Raw genomic sequence first — 16,269 nt, 5'->3', positions numbered from 1 at the left:
CAGGATTTTACATTCGCTGGACCTCGCAGCCACAGCCAGAGGAGCAGGTGCTAGAGAGGTGTGTTAAAGCAGTGCGCCCACCAGCTGCTGCTGCACTTGCTGGGGTAAAGTTTTCCCTTGTCTCCCTGTATCCGCATGAGAAGGGGGTTTTCACTCCCTTCATGGCAGACTGGGGCCCTGTGCTTGATGAAGAGACAAATCAGAGCAACTCTGACCTTCCAGTCTTCCCTCAACACCCTACAAACAAGTGCCTTTTCTTAGAGAACCTGGAAAACAAAATGTCCGGGCGGCTACTTGAGCTTTTAGGCATCTTGTGTAAATGCACAGCTTCCCCAAAAGAGCGGCGGTGACCCAGCCACACCTCGGAGTCGAAGGACAGATGCCACATGGGGCTGTTCAGTGCTGCTGCCTTCCCATGGGAGATGCACATCCCCAGCCTCCCTCTGCCGCTTTCCCCACATGGAACCTGCAGCCATCCTCATCTCTGTCCTTACCCCAAAATTCATAGTTCCCGCTGGCTGTCTCACATCCCCCACCATGGTGAAGCTGTGACAGTCAGCTTCCTGGCCTCCCCTCCTAAAAGGTAGCCTCCTGCCTCCATGACCCCCCCCCAACCAAGCATCATATGCTTCACACAGCCATCAACTCTTGTGTGTTCCAGCACCTGATGCTACATGGGTCATAAGATTATTAAGAGTAAAGCTGAGGCTTATGGTCCTGTATGAGTTATTACTGGATCTGTCACTCATGCAATGAACTCCTTTGCACCTCTAACAATAATTTGCCCGAAGCATCTTACAAACCCTGCCACAACCATCTCAGGGCAACTTGGATGGTGCAAGTGCCAGGACAAACCCAAAGCCCCTTTCACAAAGAGCCGATGCACTGGTCACTTGGACAGATGCTGCTCTTGTTTCTGGCATTAGGCTACTCTAAATAGCCTGATTTGACCCCAATCTTGCCACAGAGACTATGGGGAACAACCCTCTCCTGTGCTTTTGTGGGTACATCCCTAACCCTCAATATGTTCAGGCATCCATGGACACCCAATTTTCCTTCAGTCATAGCCCTGCAGTCCTGCTGTTAGGGGCTGGGCACAGGCAGAAAGCCATGAAAAGCCAAAGCTTAGCTTGCAGGAGCAGTACAGTCTTGTTAGCTTTTCAGCAACCAGCTACGCCGCAGAAGGATTAGGATGAGCTCAGGTCCGCGCAGCATGAGGCCAAGACAAGGAGAGAGAGACTGCGTGGAAAAAGCTACTTTCTGCCTTGAGAGCTTTCCAGGTTTTGGAGGAGTTCATGGTTCGCAGGACATTGTGCACTGCTGCTGTAAATACATAGCAGGAGGCCGGAGGAGACTGAACAAGGGCAGAAGCACTTGCAATGGAACAAAGATGTCGTGGCTTTACTGATAGGCCTGCTTTCTTTCTGTGGGAATTCTGATGTGTCTGAAGTTGCTCTGGAGAACAGCATGTTTTCCGACTGTGGGTAATGTTGTCATTTGCTCAAAGTCCTCCGCATCCTGTTCTGAACAGATCCCTTATACGTGAGCACTGGGCTTAGGATAGTCCATATATAATAAATGAGGAAAAAGTCAAACTCCAGAGAGCGCTTTATTCTGCGTGCGTTGCTGGAGCTGTTCTTCATAACGTAACACATGCTTTAGCAATGCACTTTGGACGGTGGTGTTTTAGGAAATTGGAACATACTTAAAAGCTGATCAATAAAAATTGTACACTGAAAATCTTTTTCAAGTTCTCCAATTATTCCTATTTCAGATAATGCTGAAGCTTGCCTTTTTTTTCCTCCCCCACTAAGGTACTATTAATTGTGGTCTCATCTAACACTTCCTTCAAAAGCATCCGCTGCACTGAAAGATTCGGCACATTTCCAACCTGAAATGAAACTATCCATTGTTAAAAGAACACGACAGTATGCTGCATAGAGCAGTGACAGAGTGAAGAGACATCTTAACTGTAAATTCCTGAAATTTTATTTTTTAATTAAAAATACCAGAGGTACTTTTCAGGCCCAGACTGAAGAGGAATTAGATGTCTAACTTTTCTGGGACTGTATGACTAATCTTGCAGACACTCAGTTAAAACTGTATGAATGCTGAGAATTAAATACAAATATATCAATATGTGTACATGTTAAGCATACTTATGATTTGAATCAATTCACAAAATTGAGCACATGGTTTGTTCTGGAAACAGGCATTTTTTCCAGACTGAAGGATGTGAAAACTACTTCCCTATCTAATACAATTCAGTACATCTGTGTGTGATTACATAAACACATTTCAGACCGTGAAGCAGCACAGCCAAGTCTCACAGAAGTTACATTCATTAAACTTTGTCGGACCACGTGATCTCCCCTGGACCTTCAATATTTGGCTGTTTCTAAGATTTGCTGAAGATTCCCTATACTCTCTAGTTATAGCAAGAGTGGAGGACTGAGAATTAATTATATTAGCCTTGAATAAATAAGAAGTCACTGTTTCAGGGCTGAGCAAGCATGTCTGAAATCACTAACAGAAACCAAAGCAACTGAAAAAACATTGCTGCTTTAACTACATCAGGTCACTGAAGGTGGACTCAGAAATACTTTTTTTTAACGTGTGTCATCATTTTGCCTTCATACAATTCCATCTCATGCACAGATCAGCCTTTCCCCATGAGCACAGGACTGCTATTTTCCTTCAAGCGTCACTAGCTAGAGTCACTACTGAGAAGGTCCTAATCAGCAAATCTGAGTAACCACACTAGGTGAGACATTTTTATGGAGGCTAGGCAGTGGTAATTCCCAATTTGCAGAGGCGCTAGCTCTTCCCACCAAGCATCTTCATACCTACACCATCCCACTGAAACACGCTCCTGCGTGCTTGGGGTGATAGGTCTCACCACAGAGACGTGAGTCCTGTCAGCTCAACCTTCGCTTGAAGCTTTGATTATTTTAAAGTAAATTTTGGTTGTTATAGTGGTATCTGGGTAACTGGCTAAGCAAAGGACAGGAACCGTAGACATGTGCAGGCAGTTGCTGTCCCAAAAAAGCTGAGTAAAACCTGGTTTATAATGAAGCTACAGAAGAATAACATATTGCCATAGCACTGGAGGAATCATTTTTACATTCTGAAGTGCTGATTTTCAACCAGTGAGTCATGCAGGTCATCCCATTTCTACCAGCAGGAAAGGACACGTGTGCAGTTCGACCACACTGTTTCAAGCCTGCAGTTGTCCAACCTGGATGCAGCCTGTGCATAGATAGGAAACTATTAAGACCTCTCACAGTACTTAGTGTATGGATGCTAAACCAAGGATTAAAGCTTGTAACAGAACGTGCTTCTTGGTCACCTCTTGCAAACGCTTGGTAGCTTGGTTTGGAAACAGGTAGAAGATGAAATCAAGCATTTTACGAAGTTAATGGCCTGCTGCGTACTTTACAAGACTTTTCAGCACTTTGAAGCCTAGTCTCTGTGTGAAATCCTACAGTGCTGAGTACAAAAACAAGGTCGGTGTTGTGTGGGGACAAAACATCTGTCTTCTTGAAATATATATACATACACATACATAATGACTTTTGATACACACAAAAAAAAAGCCTTTGACTGCTTCCTAATGGGAAAGAGCTCCTAACCAGCCATGACAGCAAGAAATCTGCTCACATGGATGCTGAAAACCTTTCTAATAACAATATCTGTGATACAGCAGATATTGTCAGTAGCTACGGAAGCCAGTGTCATCACTGTGTTGATGGCAGACAAGCAAAGATCTGACGTGAAGGGAATGATCTCTGCTGCTTTCTGGTTCCTTGGGAAACACAAGTACTTGAAATGGGCTTGGTCTTTCATTACGGGCTTTTGCACTGCTGGAGGCATTGCTGGCTTGTATAGTTGTCAGTAATCTCTCTAGAAATCTCTCCGCAGGGGTTAGAAATGCCTAGCCATTTCAGCCACCGAACAGTAAGTGCTGTGCACTGTCTTTTCACTCGATGCATGCACATGCAAAAGCGGCCTCTAGATGCTACTGCAATCCAACTAAACCAGACGATTTCACAGTAAAAAAATGATGGGGGGGGGGGGGGGGGGCGAGGAAGAATTTGAACCTGTTTTCGTATAGTAACATAACTCTTCCAAGTCTGGAAACGTATCCGTTGTGCAACCCTGCCCCTTTCCAGCTATAAGGGTTTGGTGAACCTACAGATGGATTCTTCCTGTAACTGGGGCTCCCAAACGGTTTTGCCACCACCGGCAGGAGGCCCGAACACTTTTGCAGGCGGAGAAAATTCGGTTGCTCCAGAAGCATCTGCATGCCACCGCCGAGCAGCCTTTGCCCCGAAGCCCCCCAGCCTTTACCCTAGGTAACCTTCGCGGCCGGCCGAGCTCTGCAGTGAAGAGCGCGCAGCGGCAAGCCCCGCGGCCGGCAGGAGAGCGGGGACGCTGCCGCTCCCTGCTCGCCGCCCCGCTCCCCGCCTTCCCCGCCGCTTCCCCCGACGGGGGCCGCCGGCGGGGCAGGAGCGGGGTCCGGCGGCGGCGGCGGCGCGGGGCGCACCTGGGCCCCCGCCCGGCGGAGGCGGGCGGAGCGGGGGCGGAGGGAGCCCGTCCCTCCCCGTCCCTCCTTCCCTCCCTCCCTCCCTCCCTCCGTCCCTCCTTCCCTCCCTCTGTGCGCGCCGGCGGCGGCGCCGCGCTCCCTCCAACCGCGCCCGCGCAGCCCCCGCAGGTAAGCGCCCCGCCGAGCGGAGCGGAGCGGAGCGGGGGGTCCCGCCGTCCCCGCCCGGGAGAGGGTGCCCGCTCCTCTTTCCCCGGGGGCTCCGCGTCCGTGGGGCCTCTTTTCCTCTTCTTTTGGGGTGTTTTCTTTAGCATTTCTTCACACTGGCGCTAACTGTCGCGGGTGTGCAGGAGTGTAAGGGGGAGGCGCGCGTTCGGAAGCGGCAGGGTCCGGCAAAGGACTCGTTGGGGATGGGCTTTAATGGGCTGCTGGCGTCGGGTCAGGCTGCTGTTCCTGCTGGACTAACATCTCTGAGGTTGGCCTGGAGTAAGTAATGGACACTTGTTTGATCAAGGGGCACTGACAGTACTGCCACTGTTCACTTACTTAGGGCCTGTCCTGATTTTTTTTTCTTCTTCTGCCCCCCCCCCCGCCCCTTTTCCGTGAAGTCCCTTTTGGATTTATTTATACCAGATTAAGGCAGTGGAAAAAGTTCTAGCTAAAAAAATGGTCGCCACCTCTCTCTCCTGACTTTTTCAGTCCTTCGGACGAAGAGCCTTCTAAAGTCGGATGGGAGCTGTGGCGTGTATCCGTGGTGTTTACAAAGGTAAAGAGCAGGGAGAGGATGAATGACAAGCACAAGGGTACAGAGTATTGGAGAAAGACCGGGAGGGTGGGGAGCAGGAGGGAAGCTTTAGGACAAAAGCCGTTAGCAAACTGAAGTGAGAAGAGAGAGGTGGAACCAAAGGGACCAAGCTTCTTCCTCGCGCTCCTTTCTGCATGTTCTTTTTAAATAGCTCCGCAATGGGACCCCCACCACCCCCAAAAAGCTTCTCCCTACGGAAATGTGTGAAAAGTTTTCTGTATAGCCCTTTATCAGAAAAATGTTGGAATGTCTAAACCTTTTTTTCTTGTGGATTTCTCTGTGAAACAAGCTCACACTTTTCTGATATCAGTTGGGTGTGAATAAATTAGAAGCTGCTCAAATCCCCCCTTCCTGTTTTTTTTCTTCTTTGCTGCAAGTTGTTTGAAGATTCAGGATAGCTTGTGGGAGCCTCTGTAGGCAACCTGTGTTCCCCAAGTGTTGGGGAATTGGGGTAGCTTCAGTCTTTTACTACTAAAAACTGCTGCAACTCTCTCTTTTCAAAGAAAGTCTCTTGCATGCTAAGTCAGGTTTCGTGTGGTTTACCATTTGGTCTAAAATGAGTCACTCTCAGGTCTAAGAATCATGTTTCTCTTTGGCAGCCAGGACTGTGTGCTATGCAGCCTGTTACTCTTGTGCGAGGATGGGGTATACTGTAGTGCTAAAATAGTATGTTCTGACAATTTCAGCAGTGGACTGAAGTGGTACTCTTGCGTGCACAGGCATTAAGTGAAGTTCTGACCTGCAGCTCGCCAATACTGGCTGTAGGCGTGCCATATGTTTCTCCTTAACTGATATGTGCTCAGACTTACAAAGCAGCTTGATAGGCCTGTGTTTTACTGTTCTTTTTATTAAATATTAACTACACAAATCAAATGCTGTCTTTCTCCAGGAAAGATTGACACTGTCTCATCCTGTGCAGTTGTACCTGAACTGTGGTTTTCTGGCTTTTAGGCTGCAAATAACTAAGGAAATGCTATTTAGGAATACTGGGAAATACTGTTTCATGCTCATATGGTGTTGTCCTTATTACTCCCTATTACAGGTCACACTCGTTAGACCCTTGGTTGCTATAAACCTTGTTCTGAGAAGTTACCAGTAATGGTGCTGGTTGGAGACAGGAAAATACTGACTGGTCTCTGCTTTCTTCTCCTCCCCTCTTCAAAACAAATATTGAGGGTGGAAAGGTTAAACAGCTTTTGAGACAAAACACATGGGAAATGCAAAATTGAAGTAACACTACACTGTGTACCCAGCTTTAATATGTGAACTTAACATGTGAGTAACAGACAACCTTATCACTGTGTGCAAAGATACTTATGGCTGCATGGTTTTCATCAGTATCTCTGGAAGATTGTAACTAAAATATAATTCCTTCTCTGCTAAGAAATGGGAGGAAGTAAAAATCTGTCTTTAACTTGGTCTTGTAGTCAGTGTCACACAGTGAAACCATGTGGAGTATCCAGGAGGGGGTGTTGAAGAAAGTGTTTTGCTCTGGAGCTGAAACTTAGGTAGGACTTACACAGGGTTGGCTTTTACATCGCTGTGACGAGCCATTAGTAACACCTTAATGAACAGCTGATTGTTTCTCAGTAACCTCTTCATATTGAGCTTGTTTTGTCCGGTATTCAGAGGTTTAAACCGAAAGGCAAGTATTTCTTCAGAGTAGCCTTTGTTGTTGGGAGACCACCACCATCTTACCTCTGAGTACCCAGCACTTTTGTGCATTTGCTCTCAGAGGTAAGCTGCCTCCTCCAGATGTCTGAAGAGGTGGCTTTGAGCACCTCTAGATGGTGACCTGCCAGCGCTTGCTGAGCACTGTTACCATGTCATTTGCTGTGTAGGTGGCTTCCCTATTGTACGGGCCCAGGGGAAAAATGAGTGCAGCCCTGTTGCCAACAGGGCTGGATGGGGAGCTCTCACAGCTGTTACTCATGGTCTTGGTGATGGTCCAAGGACACCTAGAAGAATTTGAGAACAGGAACAGGTTGTACTGTGAGGCTGTTGTGCTTTTCGTTATCATTCCCCCCCACCAAACTGGAATTTGCTACATTCTTGGGATTTCACCCCTTTCATAAGGAAAAGTGCTTATGATTTAAGAGATGCTTAAATTCAGTTTAAATCCATCTTAATGGGTTATTTGAACTGCAACTGCTACAAGTAATGCAAGGGAAAAGAAGCATAGAGCTGTTTTACTGAAAGGATGGTAAAGCAAACAATATTTGATCCCTTCAGCATCTTTAGTTTGTGGATTAGTTCTTTATATGTAGTGTATTTCACTGTTTCTTCCTTCACAATGGGTTATATATTTTTTTTTTTAACAGTTTAGTAGTATGAAAAGGAGACAAGCTTTTAAAAAAGTAACCAGTATGGCTGTTAAAATATAAACAAAACCACAGGAGTTACCAAAAGGCAATGCTAATACCTGAAAAAACTATTTGCACTCTTTTTCCTTCCTCTGTCCTTTTCTTTAAGGCTGCTTTCTCCTCAGGTAAGGTCCCCATTTGAAGTCTTAGGATTTAATGATAATTTGGAGGGAGAACACTGCCCACTGCTCTCCCAAAGGATCTGATCATGAGGGACTTGAGGTGGTAATGGTTTGAACTGGTAGTGATTATGTAGCATCCAATGTATGTTTTTGACTTTGCTTTTCCATGCGTCGCGAGGTGATACTGTAGAAATGTGACACTCCTCAGTGGTGCGGCATTAGGGCTGAACTTACACATTTTCTGTTTTCCCTGAGTTTCCTTCATAGCTAACTCAGAAGCTTAAGACTTCATCCACGGCCCGTAGATGTCTATGGTGAAAGCTGTATCGGCATTGAACAGCTTTGGATCAGGCGCAGGGCTGATGTGTTGCTTTGACAGAAATGCAAAATTATTCCCAGGGCAGAGGAGAGCTCTACTGAGGGAATAAGAGGTGCTGTTCTGCTTACGTTCCAGGGGACCTGAATTTTGGTTTTCTTCATTTACCTTTCAAGCTTAGTTGCTTTAAAACAAGTAGAAGCATTGCTTGTGCATTCTTGCATCTTCATTCCTGTACTCAAGCAAATGATAGTGAACACCTGAAGCAGGTCTGGTGCCTTGTTTTGATTTTTATTGAAGCTAGAGGAGAATTCTGAGAAGTGCCAGACTTTGTATATCCAGATCTCTCCTTCACTCATCCATTGCTGTTTCTTGACTGCCTGACACTCTTCCCCCACACCCAAGCTGATTAAAACCACACCTGGCTTGCAAAGGCTTGGCCATTGTTTGACTGAAGGTTGCACTCTAGAATCAGTTTTCATTTTTTTAATGACTGGTGCCCTTATTCTTGAAAATGTCGTTTCTATTTGCACAACATTTAGCACGGGTAAGGAAAAGAGCCTGTTTAGTCCCAGTCTGGGTAGTATATGTGCATCCCTATCCCACATGGCAGCTCCATGATCATTGTAGTTCTCTAACGAGCCCTTGAAAAAGACCTTTTGAGGTGGTTAAGGCATTGCATTTCTGTATAGAGGAACAATAGCCTTGCTCGGATCAGTGCAAAGTCTCCAGAATTTCCTGACAGGCACAGCCTGAAGTAGTTTGTTAAACACATTTTTCTCAGTCCTGCATCTACTTCCTACTGATCTGCCTGCTTCTTGACTCATATCATGTAGGCAATTATGTTAGTGCACATAAACGGGTGAGCGCTGGCACATTTACCCCAGGGTAAAGAAGCATTGCTTCTTAAAAAGAAAGTGAACCTTCTTCCTCTGCTTCTGGCAGGCGAAAACAGCCAGAGACTCGCGTGGCTACTGTGGTTCAAGGAGTCTGGGTAAGGCATGCGTGCCCCTGCCAGCAGCACTGCCGGGGCCGGGGGGAACCACGTCCTTCCTCCTCAGGCCACTCCTGGGATGAATAGCCTGGACGGTGTCCTGGGCTGGGGCGTGTGGAGAGTGTTTTGCTTTCCAAAGACCTTGAAGGTTATTGCTGGTGGAGTTGGATGATGACCTGGCTGTCATTCCTGCTGGGGAAACGGGAGGTAAGGGTTGCCCCTAGCCATTCCTCACTCGCGGATCACAGCGTGGTCTGCTGCTGAGGTGCTGGTAAATAGCTTGGATCAGTGGCACAAGAAATGCTTCTAGTTGCAAAAGTGGGAAGGCTGCATCTCCTTTAGGAGGAAGCATGTTTTGAGGGCACAGGTACTGTATAGGTGAGAACTGTGTTACAGTTTTGTGCCAGCTGGATTATTTTTACTTTAAATTACTTTAACTTGAGAGACATTGGAACGGCTTATTTTTTTTGGCTTCCATGTGGCATACTCTAGATAAAATTCGGAGATGCTTTCACCTTCTATTTAAAAATACAAAGGTGCCAAGTATGTGAGCCTAATACTATCTTTCTGCTTTTGCTTCTGGCTGTAAATAACAGGCAAGTATCTCCTGAAGTGGATTTTTGAAACTGCTGGAAAAAGTGCTGATGAGTTTGATAGCTGTGTATGATGAACTTCAACTCGCTGTAATACACCAGCATGAGGCCTGCACACCATTTAGCCTTTTCTTTAGGAATTTACGTGCCACAATGACCTCCTGAGTAGGGTGAATTTTACAGGCACTCTCTAGACAGCACATCCGTTTCTTTGCCAGCTAGAAAATGTATTGCATACTGCAGTGCTTGCAGGAGCAAGCAAAAAAGCATTGGATTGACATCAAAGGCAAGATCTTTCTGTACAAAATGCTGGAGATTTTAAGAGTGGTAAAAATCTGGCAAAAGAAATGCATACTGTTTTTCATTGTGAGCCCCTTTCCCTCCCTCCTCCCCCTCTTTAGGGCGTGTATGTCAAATACGACATGGTGCCAGTACATTATTTAAGAGAGCAGTTTGCAGAGACTTTTCTTAGATGCTCTTTGACCATTTGGGGATGATTGTTTTAAGCCTGGGTGGAAAAATGTATGTATAACTAGAGCAGTATCATTTTTTTATTGTGAAGAAGTTTGCTGCAGCTCTGTTTAAATTAAAAAAAAAAAAAAAGTGTTGGGTGAGTATTGCATGTTTACTGCACAGAGAAATTTATATCTTCTTTGGATGGGTGGGTGAATATTTAAGAGCACTGAGCTTAACAAGAACTTCAGCAAAGACTTACTGGTATCTGAGAAGTCAAGGGAGATGCTGTACAGGTCACATCTATTTGTTAGGTAGTTATACTTCAGGTTGGTGTTTGCAGGAAAGGAGAAAGACTGCTAACCTCTCAGGAGGAAGTAGCTATGTACCTTGCAAGCATGGCAAGTGTTGTTTTGTCTGCTGCAATGGGGCATTGGTAGAGGGTCCATAGCCACTGGACTTCACTAAATGTTTAGTCACAGATAGTGCAGTCTGCTTGTGACCCATAGCCACTGGACTTCACTAAATGTTTAGTCACAGATAGTGCAGTCTGCTTGTGACCTGTTGTGGACATCAGACCTGCAGGACGGTGTTCCGAAGCCTTGAGCAGGTGATGTAGCGAGGGAACCAGGGTGTTATATAGCTGCAGCGTGTGAAGGGCAATGCGCCTTTGCCTTCCCTTCCCATCCCCAGCCAGGCTACAGGTGTCACTGGGATGCTGGTGCAGAAGGAAGCCCAAGTTTCTTTGCTGCTCGTTTCCAAATCAGCTTTGCTGGCAGCGAGCAAGGTGGAAGGGCTGATCTTGCCCCAGGGATGCTGCTGGTGCGGCGGTCACTGTCCCTTCAGCTCGTAGTGCAGCAGACCTGGGGTGTGGTGAGCACCTCTGCTCTCCTGCTGCTTTGGGGCCAGGAGAAGCAAATTGTCAAGCAGCGGTGCCAGCTACAGCTGCTGGCGGTCAACTGGCTGGCTGAAGGCAGGAGACCTTGGTGGAGGACAGTGGGTTAATATCTCAAGCCAACAGCTGTGTCGGGAGGAGGTCACCTTGACCGTAGAAGAAGTTGCCTTGGACTGGGACGGACTGTGGTGGTAGTTATTGTGGTCTAGATACAGTATTCCTTTGGTTCCTGGTGTTTTTTCCAATCCTGTACTGTGCAGCTGCGATATTGCTTCTTGGGCCCTAGCACCTTTAAGATTTCGTTGTTATTTTATTAACCATTTCTGCAGTTACGTTTGACCAAAGAAGAAGTAGTAGCAAAGGCTGGCAGGGGTGCATGTGTGTGTTTGCTTTTCCATCCAGACATTTCTGAGCACTTTCATTGACAACCCAGCTAGTAGGAGCAAATTACACACTTTTTGTGTAGTTGCTGTCTGCATGCTTATTGTGACAGGTATGTTTTCAGTGATTCCCTGTAGAGATTGGGTCAGTAGTTTTACAGTCCTGAGGCAAGCTGCGGTGGTAAGGTGTTGCTTGGTGTGGTAATGAAGCTGTAATGTAGGATGTAAAGGCGCAATTTGGCTACTTTGCCTCAGGCTGCGCTTACAGGATTAAACTTTGAAGTACATTTCCATAGTCTTGAACATATAAAACTAATTACTGAAGTACAAAAGCGTTTGGGAAATTGGTAGGGGAATGTGCGATAGACCAGAATAGATTCAGACTGGTGACAATAAGCCTGTAAATCCCAAAGGAGAGTGCTGCACAGTAAATTCTGTATTAATACTGCATTGCATGTCATTTACTATTGCACTTGGAAGATGTCTTTGCAAATGTGTACACTGCTGAAGTGTCTGATTGGCAAGTGACTGGTAAAAGAGAATAACTTAAATGTTCCCTGTGTCCGTGCCAAGAATGTCCCTGGGCACTCCTGTCTTGTCAGGAGGAATCAGCCAAGGTACTAAGAGCGTGTTGTCCTATATGCGATGGTAATGCCTAGAATGTGCTAGGAGTCACATTTGAGCATGTGTTTACCATCCGCATAATTGTTAGATTTGGTCGAGGAGCGCAGCCTTGGCTTTCGGTGAAGGATTCTTTTGGGCTTTCAGCTGTTTCTATCCACATGTCCCCCCCACTTACTGCTACACTCTTGCAGACACAAGGCCAGTGCTCCAACAGGGTCACTGCTCCCTCATTCCTCTTGTCAAAGAAATGGGATTCACTGATTTGTTTTCCTGAGCTGTTGCAGTGGGGTAACCAACTTCAGGCAAATTGATGTCTGGATAGGTACCCAATGTTCAAGGGATACCGTCTTGAATGCGACATGTTGTACTTGAAAGATACCATTATAAATGCCTATCAAGTTTAGTCGTCTTTCCTTTTGCTGGCTGTCCCTCCCAAAATGTGGCAGACATGGAGAGCAGTGCTGTGGAGATGAGCCAGGGTGCCTTTGACCTGCCCTGAGCATGGCTTCTGGACAGGGCTTTGAGAGCTGTCCTGATGTGGCTGGCAACACGTCAGGTTCATTTTGCTCCTCCTAAAGCTTTGGATGGAACTGATGAAAATTTCACCTCAGAGCAGTGCATTTCCCAGTACAGAAACCTTGCAAACTAGAGAAGACTTTTCCAAATTCATCTGTTTGCTCCCCTAGTCTTTCAGCTTCTTTTTTACAGCAGTTGCAGTGTCCTATTTCAAATAGCCTATGCAAGTGAGACTGGAAGCTGTCTGAGACTTCACGGTATTACTGTGATCAAAGCAATTCTGGTAATTAGTGAAGAGACTTAAAACGGGTCTCTAGAATTATTGCAATTTTGCAACCAGTTGATAGGAATAGCATAGCTTAGTGCCTGGTTCTCCAAGAAGTACGTACGGTATGTTTCTGTTCCCTGCCTTGGGTTGCTTAAGTTTCACACACAAAAGCATCCTAAGAGGTTCAGCCTAGAGAAAAAAATGCAGGGAGAGGCATGCAAGCTGATGACAACCTGATGACAGGAGGGAATTACATGATTGTAGAACACATAAATGCCTTAAAACTAATATGCCTGAACAAACGCTTCTGCCGTGGTCCTGCATATTTCCATCCTCAGCATCTCCTCCACAAAGTCTCTTATGAACAGAAGCCTGTTGCCCAGATTTTAATGACAACATTCTGGTTGAGAGACTTGTTTACCGCTTTTTCAGTTCTCCTCTCTAAATTTTTCTTAATATGCCAGGAAGACTCTGTGAAGGGACCCTTGGTATGATTATTGTGGGAAAGCAGTTGCTTTTTCCTTCAGGAGAGTGGCACAAAACTGCGGGATTGAAGGCACACCCAGCTCCTTTGTGCTACAGCATTGACAGGCATGTGGAGGAGAGAAAGAAAATACGGACTTTCCTTGGAGCTACCAAGATGAGGTTTCTCAATTGGTAGCAAACTTGAACACGAAGGTGCTGTGCATCTGCATCCCGTAATTGTGCTGAAGTCATCGTGTGCCCTGCATCTCCCCCTGCCCATTCCGACTGTGGTTTGATGAACGTCCCCCCCCCTGCCCCAGACCCTGCAGTGGGGACTCTTGCTGGTGTAAGCTGCGTCTCCACTAGAGGGGGATGCCAGTATGGCTATACTGGGAAACTTTGAGGATTTGGTTGGTTATATCGCGGGCATTGTTGCCTGTTGGGTTAAGTGGAGCATCCTTGGAAGGCGGCTGCTGTGGGACCGAAGGCAGATGGGACCCAGCAGTGGCCTTACACAGCAGCTGACCCAGTAGCAGGCACTGGGTTTCTCCAAAACGGTGTCAGTTCTGTCGGCGCGCCATGACGCATGTTTGTGTAAGGGTGGCCGACCTAGGAGAGGCTGCTCAGCAGTGGGAGAGACCAAAAATCAGACCCAGCATGCCTAAGTGGTCTTTGTCAGGGGTCAGAGGAGCTCTGCATGGGCCTTTAGCTTTGGTGTCGTGGACATAGCTGGTAGGTTGCAATTGTGGGATGCCTAAAAAATCTGGTTTGTGGGTGGGTTTCCATACGTTCTCCTTTTGTGGCCTGGATCCCTTGGACTTCTTAGTTTGTTTGTGTAGTCACAAAAAAAAGTTTTAGTGGTTCCCAAGTAATGCTTTATGGCTTATGCTTTTGTTACGAACTGTCTTAAGGAGGCTTTGAAGTGTGTGTGCATTTAATGTTTGTGCCTGTGTTAATGTGCACTGAGTTCCAAGGGGAGAGTTTGAGGCAAACTACTATTTAGTTTTGTTTTTCTTTTTTCTGTAAGGATAATCAATCCATTGCTATTCAGTTGCACTTTTCTCAATAGGATTGCTTTTCCTTCTTTCTTGCACTTTAAAAGATGTGTGAAAGGAGTGTATCTGAAAAGTGGTGAGACAGACTAGACAGTGCTTAGACACTAACTTTTCTGTCATCATATGTGTTAGAAGATTTTTTTGTTATTGTTGTGTTTTTACACTGATTGCATTCTGCCTCCTGGCTTTTCGTTTTCCACTTGAATTCTCGGCATCTCCTAAATATCAATATTTTGATTGAAATATTTGTTGTTTCTGTTGGGTAGTATGGATGCTGAGGACCTAGTCAGAGAAGTTGAGCAATCACTGAAGTATGGTGTGAATTTACAACACCCCACTTGATTCATTTTAGTATGCACTAAAAGCTTGTCTGCTAAACTAACTCAGAGTTAATCCAAGTCAATTCTTAAAGTGAATTAGTCAAGCTGCGTGCTAATCCTCTGTGTTTACCTGCTTATTCAGATAGGCAGCAGCCTAAGTTGCCTTAAACTTCACTTGATAATTGAAAGGGGAAGGGTTGGAGAGAAAGGTGATGAAATCTTGGTGTTTTCGTCTGTCTCCTTTCAGGGCACATTTCAGAACTGCTTTGCATTTATAAATCTTGAATTCGTGGAATGATCAGCATGAGCTACCTGAGGCCAAAACCCAGTACTCTGCTGCAGCTCTCTACTAAGCATCCCTGACAGCTGCTGCTGTTCCCAGGGTATTTTGGGGAGTGTGTTACTTCCTGATCATCCCTAAACGTTGTTCCTCAAAAACCCCAAGTGGTTGGCTTGGGATGCTGTAGGCAGTGGGGAATATGGTGCAGACTTTGAAGACCTTTCAATCTCTGCCAAGAAACTAGTAACCAGCCCTGATTTTACAGCATGGACTCACAAATTCTGGTGTATTGTCCTGAGCACACCAGAGACTTGCATGGTGGGCAAGAAGTAATTACCTTTCATTTGTCAACATTAGGATTTTTGTTGTCTTGAGCTACTGGGTTTGCTCCCCCTTCATCGTGGCAAGATCAAAGGTAAGATCTTATTTCTGGGTCACCGCTGTCCATCAGATAAGTTTGTTTGTGGCCTTGGGAAAAAGCAGTGACGTGAGAATAGGGAATTTAAACCCTGTCATTAAGATAATTCTTTCTAATTGTCAATTCTAAATTCTTTCAAACTTCATTCAGCTTAACTATGCAAAATACAGCACTGCAGAAATTGCCTGGAGAACAATCAGTTGAACTAATGCAGATGTTACAAAAATATTTCTGAAGCAGCATGACTGTTATTTCTAGTTTGAGGGGTTGATAAACAGTTACTGTGTCTGCCTTGGTGCTGGCCTGAACCATGTTAAGCTGATGCTTTGCAGTCTTTAATGTACTTTTTTGTGGGGGGTGGTTGGCAAATTTCTATTTCAGATAAACTTAATTAAACTCCTGTTTGCACACCATTGGTCAGGGCCCATGTAGATCTATATTAGGATGGTACATTTGTAATTTGGGGATTGGGGTTTGGCATGCTTAATTGTGGACTTCCTTGGCTTCAGCATTTCCAGATTATTGTTATTTTGTGGTGGTTCATTCAGCCTGAAGATTGAACATCTGTTTTCTGGATGAAGGGGGGGAAAAGAAGTATTTGCTTTAATTCTGGCCCCCCTCAAAGCTGTTTAGAGAATTGTGACATTTTGTTACCATCCAGATGTTTTTTATCTAGTGAAAAGGATATTGCCTGAATGTTTGAATACAAACTTGTTTCAGAAGAATGCCAGCATACTACTACTTTTCTGAGTTTTAAACAAAAGGTGGAGCATGTCAGGTAGGGTTAGCAAATGGAGTCTCTTTTGCTGATCCATGGAAGTGTTGAATTGTATCCCTTCGTTTTTTCCCCTTGGAAATA

The 16,269-nt window shown here is 45.6% G+C and overlaps 1 protein-coding gene across 3 annotated transcripts in view; it reads left to right on the top strand.

Moving 5' to 3' along the window:
• Positions 1-4,223: 4,223 nt before the first annotated feature.
• Positions 4,224-16,269, top strand: part of LPAR1 (lysophosphatidic acid receptor 1) — a 78,366-nt gene continuing 66,320 nt past the window's right edge. Inside the window, exon 1 of one of the 3 annotated variants that reach the window (XM_030005243.2) lies at positions 4,224-4,355. The gene's annotated coding sequence lies outside the window, so the exon portion shown is untranslated. Of the gene's footprint in view, positions 4,356-4,650; positions 4,715-10,232; positions 10,347-16,269 lie in introns of those variants that run through there. The other 2 variants (XM_030005241.1, XM_030005244.2) reach the window with 2 other exon arrangements.

Source organism: Aquila chrysaetos, chromosome Z (assembly GCF_900496995.4).
Source record: "Aquila chrysaetos chrysaetos chromosome Z, bAquChr1.4, whole genome shotgun sequence".
Taxonomy (NCBI): domain Eukaryota; kingdom Metazoa; phylum Chordata; class Aves; order Accipitriformes; family Accipitridae; genus Aquila; species Aquila chrysaetos.
The sequence above is the reverse complement of the archived record's forward strand: the minus strand, read 5'-3'. Positions and strand labels throughout refer to the sequence as shown.